This window comes from Lepus europaeus, chromosome 12 (assembly GCF_033115175.1).
Source record: "Lepus europaeus isolate LE1 chromosome 12, mLepTim1.pri, whole genome shotgun sequence".
In the NCBI taxonomy this organism is placed as follows: Eukaryota; Metazoa; Chordata; class Mammalia; order Lagomorpha; family Leporidae; genus Lepus; species Lepus europaeus.
This window is the reverse complement of record NC_084838.1, coordinates 9,663,453-9,672,865: the sequence shown is the minus strand read 5'-3', so window position 1 is coordinate 9,672,865 and position 9,413 is coordinate 9,663,453. Positions and strand designations below refer to the sequence as shown.

At 60.9% G+C, this 9,413-nt stretch overlaps 1 protein-coding gene across 1 annotated transcript in view; it reads left to right on the top strand.

The window, feature by feature from the left end:
- Positions 1–266: 266 nt before the first annotated feature.
- The window catches only part of NEK6 (NIMA related kinase 6), a 71,209-nt gene continuing 62,062 nt past the window's right edge, over positions 267–9,413 (top strand). The window contains exon 1 of the mRNA XM_062207584.1: positions 267–314. The gene's annotated coding sequence lies outside the window, so the exon portion shown is untranslated. The remainder of the gene's footprint in view (positions 315–9,413) is intronic.

Here is a 9,413-nt window from a genome sequence, read left to right as displayed (position 1 = left end):
GTCACCCGCTGCTACCGTCCCCAGGACTCGGCGCAGCGCAAGGGCCGGGGGCGGGGAGGGCGCAGCCGGGCGCCCCCCGGAGCCTGCGTGGCGGCAGCGCGCACGAGCGCAGGGGGCGGCGCGGCCCCGTGGCGGGGAGGGGCGGGAGCGCGCGCGGGCCCGCGCAGGCGGCGGCGGAAACCGGCGGACGAGCGAGCGAGCGGCCGGCCGCGGCGCCGCCAACTCGTGCGGGACCCAGCGCTCCGGCCGCCGCCCGCCCGCCGGCCGCTCCGCGCGCCGGCCCTCCCGCGGCAGCCGAGCCCGCCCGCGCGCCGGTGAGTGGTTCTGGGGCCGGGCCCGGCCGGGATCCGGGCCCGCGCGGGTCGGGGAGGGGGCGGGGGCCGCGCCGTGGGGCCGCGCCGAGTGGGGGCGCGCGCGCGCACGCCCCGGGGCCGCGCGTGTGCGTGGCGGGGCGGCGGGCGTGCGTCTGGAGCGCGTCCGCGGGCGCCTCGGGGCGAGGGGCCGTGGGGAAGGGGCCCGGCTGCCGCCTGTTCGCGAGGGCCCGGGACCGTGCGTGGGTCGCGGGGAGCGGGAAGTGCGCCCACGTGCGTGCGTGTTCGCGAGTGTGTTGCACGTGTGTGAGCCTGTGCAGGCGGCCGAGTGCCTGCGGGGCTGCGGACGTGTTTGTCCCGCAGGCTGAGCCCCCACCCCGGGCCTGTGCGTGTGACCGGCCCGCTCCTGGCCCCGCAGCGGGGGAGGGGACCTTGGTGGGCACCGGCTGGGCGCTGAGGAAGAGGCCAGAGAAGGGACCTGCAGAGCCTGCGGGGCCTGGCGGGGGGAGGCCCTGGAGGCCAGCCGCGGCCCTCCCCCCACCCCCACCCGGGCTGGACCGCTCTGGGGGCCGGCGGGACAGGCCCCTTGAAGACCTGTGTTTTTCTGAACACTGGGTTCTCTACTTTTGTCCTCGCATTCTGCAGCCGGGCTGTAGTTGAACCCTTTCCCCGTCTTGGGGGCCGGGGGGAGGGGCCTGACCCTGCGGAGACCAGAGGTCGGGAGACCCTTGTCTGTGCAGCAGGCCGCCTGCCCTGCCCAGCACACAGACGTCGGCCTGGCCCCCAGGACCCTCGCACGTGGATCCCGGCCGCCTGGGGTGCCACCTCCCAAGGTCCGCCTTGGCAGTGTTGACTGACAGGCCTTTGGGTGCTTTGTCAGTGAAAATCTTTGCAGTTCAGGCAAACTTGAGAAACTGCGCTGGGTTTTCAGATCCCTGCTTGCCTTTCCGAGGGGAAAATGTCGTCCTGGAGTTAGTGGTTGTGCAGGGGGCCTGGGAGGCTCGTTTCAAGACCGTGTCGCTCATGGGAGAAGAATTTCATTGAAAGGGACACAGAGCCGTGGGAGCAGCTCCTGGCGGCAGGCAGCTTACCGAGTGAACTTTGGACGTCTTCTTGTAGCAAACAAAACCTGGAAGGAAGCAGAAAAAGACCCACATTCCTTTTCTTTTTGTCCTGAAAAATGAAAAAAAAAAAAAAAAAAAAGCCAAACCGAAAACACCTTCTGGGTCTGTTGGAAGCACAGCTCTCCCCCCACCCGTCAAGGCCAGGCCCTCCCTGGATCCCCCACCCCCAAATAAAATAGGCCTGTGGGGAGCCTTGGAATGAGTCACTCCCTGGCAGGGAACCCCATGGGCAAACATTTGGGAAGCTTCTTGCCTGACTTCCCAGAAAAGGCCCAGGATTGCAAACGGACCCTGCGGTTTGTCAGCCCCTGCCGTCCTGTCTGCTTCGGAAATGACTAAAAAGCCCTCTCGGCCTCCACAAAGTAAAGGCGCAGACTGCACGAGTGGCCCAGGTTGCTCTGCACCGAGAGCCGTTCAAGGTTTCCAAAAATGGAGCTCCCGGCTTTGCCAGGTGCCAGTCTCTGGTGGGCTGAGGACGAGAGGGGGAGGGGAGGAAAGTCAGGTATGTCCGGAGCCCCTGCTCCGGGCCAGGGACTGCTCGGCACTCACGGGCTGCAGACGTTGGCTTTGGTTTTATGCACAAGGAAACTGAGGCACCCCGGCCAGCCGGCACCCGGGCCAACCGGCACCCCGGCCAGCCGGCACCCCGGCCAGCCGGCGGGGTCACGGAGGAATCCTGCCATCTGGCTGACTTGGCAGCCTTTCTTCCCGTTGTACGTAGGACGTGACATTTGACTTCCTAAGGCGCACGCGCTGGGAGCAGAGTCCTTTGATTTTTATGTTTCTCTGACAGCAGAGAGAGAAAGGGAGAGTGCTCCGTCTACTTGTTCACTTTCCCAAATGCCCGCCATGGCCAGGGCTGAAGCTGGGAGCTGGGCGCAGGATGGAGGGTCTCCCACGTGGGTGACAGGCACCCAGTCACTGAGCCATCACCACTGCCTCCCAGGGTCTGTGTTGGCAGGAAGCTGGAGTCAGAAACCAGAGCCGGGTGTGGAACCGACGTGGGATGCAGGCGTCCTGGCCCTGGGCGGAACGCCTGCCCCGGTGCTGAGCGCATCAACACGGCATCCGCTGGTTTACGTCTCGCCACGAGACAGGTTGTATTCTCTGCTCTACAGACGAGAAACTGAGAGATGAGCGGACTTGATTATGTGGTCGTAGCAGGCAGGACGCCAAAGCTTCGTGCCTTGACTTGGCCGCGTCCACTCCCCAGCACTGTGAGACGGGAGCTGTTGTGTTGCCTGTGTTATGGATGGTGGGGAGGGGGCGCAAGACGGTGTGTGCGTGTGTGGTAGACCTTGGATTGGAACTTGCGCTTGGGTGAGCAGAGCTCACAGTCTTGCCTCTGAACTTTGAAAGTGGCCGTCGCCGCTGACTCTGTGCCTGGCCCGGTCCGAAGGTTCATCCTTGTTGTCCTGATTTTTCGGAGGAAGACAATGACTCAGGAGGTTCAGAAACTTGGGCAGGGATCAGAACCTGGCAAATGGCAAAGTCAGGATTCAAACCCACAGCTCTGAGTCCAGAGCCCAAGTTCTTACCCTTCAGCCACGCCCGGCTGCCTTTGCTGCACTTTCTCCTCTTGCAGGCTGCTAAGCCAAGTGGGTTAGGTCGGGCCGGGCTCCTGCAGGGCTGGGCCGCTCTGCTGGCCACCAGAGACAGACAGGACCGCCATTCACATTTTTTCTGTCCTTTCCAAATGCCAAGGATCGGTTGCATAAGGGAAGTGTCGAAACAGTCGTCGAAAAGAATGTTTCCTTCCTCTTCGCGGATTGGACCAAGAAAGGGAGTTAGAGGGCGGAAGGCAGGGGACCCTGGTGACTCACCCAGGACCAGACCGAGGCTGGCACCGTCAGGCCTGTGTGGGGACCAGGCAGGGACACTGCCCCAGGAAGAGCCCAGCTCCCATTCCCTTGTGATGGGAAGTGCCCTGCACTTAGCCTTTGTCATCCCAGTCCCCCTGTCCATTTCCCTCTCTGTCGTGGTTTTACTACACCGCACTTGAAAGGGATGTTGTGTGCGGGGACCTGCGTGGTCTGGGCTGAGTGCGCTCCTCCAAGCGTCCTTTGGTGTTGAAAGGAAAAGGCGTTTCTCTCCCTTCCATGTTCTGCAAATTGATGAACATTTGCAAATTGCTTCGAGATGCGTTAATTGAAGGTGTGAAAGAATAGATCTGTGCGAAGACTCAGCCACATTTCTGGCATTGATGGATTTCTCTCCCGTCTGGCCCGTGATTTGGGGAGATAAAAATAGTCCTTGTTTCCACATTTTTATCTTTTTTTTTTTTTGCTGACGTCATTCTTAGGAAGCCGTGTGCCCATCAGCCTGGAACTTGGAGCCCTGGGAAGCCAGGGTGTTCTTGGAGTGAGGGGGTCTGGAGTGGTCTGGGTACACGCTGGGTGTCTTTGAAATGAGCAGGCAGTCAGTGGCCAGACGTGGCCACAGTCTAGAAGCAGACTGTTGAGGGTGTTTTGGTATTTGGCCATCTTCTCATTTCTGACTCTTGGGAAATAACAAGATAGCTTTTGGGGAAAATATTAGTTTAAAAAAAAATGAGGCTTGCAGCGCCACCCACCCCCATCTGAGTTGGGTGACACACACACACACACACACTCACACACTCCCTTCCCTTGGCCAAACCTGAATTAAAACCAAGAGCTTTCTGAGACTCCGGGTCCAGACGGAGGAGTTGGGACAAATCAGTTGATGGTGTAATTTCCTGTGACATTCGCGCTGAGAACTTGAACTTGGAGTGTGATCTAGCATTTTGACATCCCTCTCTCTAATAGGACTCATTTGTGGGGAAACAGACCCACATACACACAGGCTGCCCCGTTGTCTCCAGTTCTGGATTTTTCCACAGACGACTGCTCCGGGTGGTCTGGTGGCAAAGATGCCGAGCTCCTAGCCAAGCCTTCTTGGCTTCCCCTGGCAAGATCGTGGCACCCCCTAAGCCCTCCTGGCCAGTGCCCCTGTCGCTGGGCGTGGGAGGGGGGCTGACTCTGAAATGCGTTCCCCCTGGAGCTGCTCTTTTCCTTCTCATAGCCATGTGCACGGTGGTGACCTCACAGAAGAGAAAAAAGGCGCTTTATGTAGGAATTCCATAGAGTGTGAAGGAATCCAGGGGAGGGAGGTTGCCACTAGGAGCCTGCCTGTTCCCAAATTGCTTAACCCTCACGCTTCTGGCATTAGGCCGGTGGAGGGGCTTGTCTTTGACCTCCGAGGCCCAGGAATGCGCTCCCCACGTCCCGAGCTGTGGACCAGGCTACTGGGATTCATTCTGGGCCGCACTCTTTCTGTAGGCGAGCGGGAGTTGGAGTCTGTCCACGACGCCTTTGTGCAAGGCCCTCTCTCTTGTTCTTTGTCCTGGGGGCTGCTGGGGAGAGACCTGCAGAGGGAGGGAATTACCTTACAAAGCAGCTGCAAGCCCTGACCAGCCCCAGCTGCCCACGAGGACCACGGCGGGCCCACAGCCCCGGGAGGGGTGGCGGGGTGATTTGTGGGGGGCGTCTGCAGTGAGCCGACCTCTCGCCAGCTAGCCCCAACTGCCTGTCTAACACAGGGGAACAGAGGCCCAGGGAGGCAAAGGCACTCGCCCGCGGTCACACCAAGAGTTCCAGCTTTGGCACCCGCGCTCCGCCCCGTCCCTGTCCTGCCCCTCTGGCGCGGGTAGTTGGCTGCTGTCAGCCTCGGCAGGGTAGAAGGCCGGATGGATGACTGCTGACCTCACGAGGTCTGGGAGGGGAGCTAGTGAGACCCCCCGGGGTTCTCGCCAGGCGCTCAGCACGTGGGCCGCACCGCCCATGCGGAACGGCTCAATGACTAAGGGCCTGCGGGGACTGCTCGGCCAGGCAGGCCGCGTCCCCGTGCCACTGAAGCCACAAAAACACTTTGCTATGACTGTGACCCCCAGTCGGTGGGGGTGGAGACAGCAGCAGTTGGGAAAGGGGCAGGGTTTCAAAATGGGATAGGGGGGCTTGGGACAATGTTTGGGCATCAGCTCTTGCCTTCTCCCCCCCCCCCCCAGCTGCACAGGTGATACATGGGAGACTGTGTGTCCTTGGCGTGGGGTTGGCAGTGTGCTTTGGGGCAGGGCAGACGCTGGGGCAGCAGGGCGCAGGCCCTCTCCCTCTCCCTGGGGCTTGTGGGAGGCCATGTGGTCCCTCCGACTGGTCCGGGGGTCCCTCCGACTGGCTTGTTTCCAGCATCCTCTGGAGGGGGCCGCCGCTGCGGAGGTGCTCCTAAAGGAGTGTGCCTGCTCTTCCCACCTGGGCCTGCCTTGGCTGGTGTCTAAGGAGAGGGCATCTGGCTCTGGACACCCACTGCCTGGTCACGTGGCTTCCCAGAGGCCCAGCCTCCACTTCCTTATCTGTGAAACGGGCCAGGAAGCAGGCTCCAACCTCCGCTGGAGGTGATTTGCCTTAGAAATCCAAATCCTGGGGGAGGGGGGGGCTGCGTTTAGAACCGCTGATTTTCCCACAGGCTGCAATGCCGGCATCCCTGTGTGAGTCCCGCCTGCTCCAGCTCCAGTCCCGCTCCCCTGCTAATGGCCTGGGAAAACAGCAGAAGATGGCCCAAGACCCTGGGCCCCTGCACCGTTGTGGGAGGCCCTGGAAGAAACTCCTGGCTTCAGCCTGGCCCAGCCCTGTCTGTTGTGGCCATCTGGGGAGTGAAATAGTGGATGGAAATGTGTGTGTGTGTGTGTGTCTGTATCTCTGCCTTTCAAACAAATAAATCTTTAAAAGGAAAAAAAAGAAATCCAACTCTGGGAAAAGAGGTCCCTGGGTCATGGCTCCCCAGAAAGCCCCTCCACGTTGGGTGGGGTGGGAGCTCCGGGGGGCAGCAGGCCCAGAGCTGCCCCGGTGCCTTGTCCCAGGAGGAGACTGAGGCAGACCTGGGCGAGGCAGGAGGGGGAGCAGCTGCCTGGTGGCTGTGGCCCCCTTTTGGGCGATGGAAATGTCTGGGTCTGGATAAAGGTGGTGACTGCACCACATCGTGAGTGACCGATGGCCACTGAGTCATGCCCCTTTAAAGTGGTTCATTTTATATTCCGTGAAAAGCAAACATACAAACAGCAGAGCCATGACACTTCAAGAAATGTAAGAAGAGCATGAAGGTTCTCCCATGCTGCAGGTGGGGCCGCGGGCCAGAGAGAAGCCGTGACGAGCCCGAGGTGTCCCGCACTGTCCAGGCTGCTCTACGGCTGTCCTGACCCTCGGGCCCAGGGGTCGTGGTCCTGGGTGTGGACCGTAGACAGCCAGGGTTGTTGCCCAAACCCAGAGTGTCCACTGTCACAGGGGAGTGGACCACACATGCCATGCATCAGGAGATGTGTCCCAGGGTTCTGGGCTGGGGACCCTCTGCCTCCCACCGAGGAGCAGAAACTGCGTCCCGAGCCTTGTGCTGGTGAGCAGTTTGTGGGAGACATTTACCCAGAAGGGGTTGTGGGGTTCACCAAGGGCCTGAGAGGACTGGGGTGAAGCTGGGGGGCAGGGGAGGCCAGAAGCTGGAAAGGGCCTCTGGAAAGGGCAGCAGGTGCCCCAGTCAGAGCTGGGCTCTCAGTCCAGGGTGAGCCTTCGTCCTGTCTGCACGAGGCTCAGCCGTGGTCTGAGGCACAGCTGTACCCTCAGTGCCCACACTGCCTGTGCCTGGCACGTGGTGGGCCCTCAGTGAATGGATGGGACATTCTAAGTGGGCGAGCTGCAGGGTTCCTGGGGCTGTTTCCATGGGCTTCATGAATCCATTATGCTGGCTGCGGGGCCTGTCCTGCTCTCCCAGTGGGCAGTGAAGGCTGACTTGTGCCCAGCTGAGCTCCGTGGAGACGTGGGTTCCTAGGGAAAGGGCTCATCCTTCAGTTCCTCCAAGCCCAGGGGGAACATCTCTGATCCCAAGTTCTCAGCTCTCAAACGCTCCAAGATCCAAAGCTTTTTGAGTGTCATGCTGTCATGTTGGCTCTCAGAAACTTGTGGATTTTGGAGCATTTTGGATTTGGCTTTAAAAAAAAAAAAGATTTATTTATTTATTTGAAAGGCAGAGTTGTAGAGAGAGGGGGAGAGAGAGAGAGATCTTCATCAGCTGTTCCACTGCCTGAATGGCCACGATGATCAGGGCTGGGCCAGGCCGAAGCCAGGAGCCAGGAACTCCGTCCAGGTTTTCTATGTGGGTGGCAGGGACCCAGATATTTGGGTCATCTCTGCTGCTTTCCCAGGCACATTAGTGGGGAGCTGGATGGGAGGCAGAGCGGCTGGGACCTGGGGCTCTGATGTGGGATACCGGCGTCGCCTGCCCCACCATGAGTGGATTCTTTGCACCAAAATAAACGTATCTTTTAATTCCATTTTCCCACTCACGTTTTACGAAACACTCCAAAATCCAGGTCCTCTCTGGTCCTGAGCATTTCAGATAGGGACGCTCAACCTGCAGACCTGAACCCACAGGGCCTGTAGGTCCCCGAGTCGCAGGCTCTGCAGCGGCTGTGTGTCCGGGAGGCTGTGGGTTCGACGGGCGGGTGCCGTGTTTCCAAGCTGCTTGTGTGTTTGGAGGGAGCATCTGCGGGGGGCCGCTCAGGGAAGGGCATCCCTGCCTAAGCCACTTTTGGGCACAGACATCGCTGCTTGGCCAGCGAGCAGGATCCCAGATTCCAGCATGCCCTACAGAGTGGGGAGCCCAGCAGTGAGCAGGGAGATGACTCCCCAGCTGGGGTGGCCTCGGTGGCCACCAGGGTGGCGTCCAGCCGGGCAGGGTCCCTGGGCAGCATGTGGTAGACAGATAGGGAGCTGCGGCGGGCAGCCCACCCCGAGGGTTTGGCAGGCCCAGCCGTGTCTGGCTGGGTTTGGTTACACCAGGCCCGCCTGACTCAGACTGTGTGCATTTCCTTTGTTCGTCTCCGCCGGGAATTTTCGTGGCCTTTGTGTTTGCTTTAAATGCCAGCCTCCTCAGCCAGTCCAAGAGGAAGTGAGGACAGGATTTTTGTCTGTGCAGAGGCTGGGGACAGGGGTGGGGACTACCTGCTCTGGGAGCCAGACTGGTGGTGACAGCGTGGCATTTGGGAGACCTCGGTTAGTCCTTTTCTAAGGGGTGCTGGGCACTGGGTGCTGCGCGGCCCCCCGGGGCCGGGCCCTGGGGTCACCGGCGTGAATAAGACCCACATCTGGCTTTCACCGTGCTCTCGGCTGAGGGGCACCGGCCCCACCTCACTGGGAGACAGCAGAGGCAACGCTGCTGCTCGCCACCACCAGCTCTTCCCTGCACGCACTTGGCGGTGTCTCGCACGTGCTCTTCACACGCTGGTGGGGAGCTCCGGGGAGGGCCAGGGTCCACAGAAGGGTCTCAGTGCGGTCTGCAAGGTGCTGTCTGGGCGCTGGTGAGTGAGAAGTTCCTGGAGGCTCGAGTGGCTTGGGAGGACACCCCTGACATGGCCCATGCCGAAAATGCCGGGACAGATGGTCCCCGTGAGGTGCGACTGTCAGCGATGCAGCTATTTAGTTACCCAGAAAAACGCCTTCCTGCCCTCCGAGGGTTACTGCCCGGCTTTTCTTTCTGGGGGGACGGCTTTGCACAGGGCAGGGAGGGAGCCGTGGTCCCTCGTTCACTCACTAGCTAATTATGGGGTTTGCCTGCTCACACCGGGTACTCCTCCAGTTGCTGTGCAGCCTGGCACTGTGCTGGTTCCACTTCTGTGCCTGGCCTGGCGCCGGCCTCTGGATAGCCTGCAAAGCTGAGCAGGTGTCACGGAATCCCTCCGTGTGCCGCCTGCGGGGTGGTGCCGAGGGCCACGGGCGAGTTCGTTGTTCTCCCTGGGGATGGTTACGGAGCACCTGGCTTCGTGCAGACCGGTGGAGATACAGGATACAGACGACACGGCCCGGGTGTCGGTCTCAGCCCTGTGGTGGGTGCCATGCACCCGGTCAGCTCCCGTTCCTGGACCACGGGCTGAAGTCCCAGGAAGGACCCAGAAGCAATCCAGATGCCCCAGCCACCA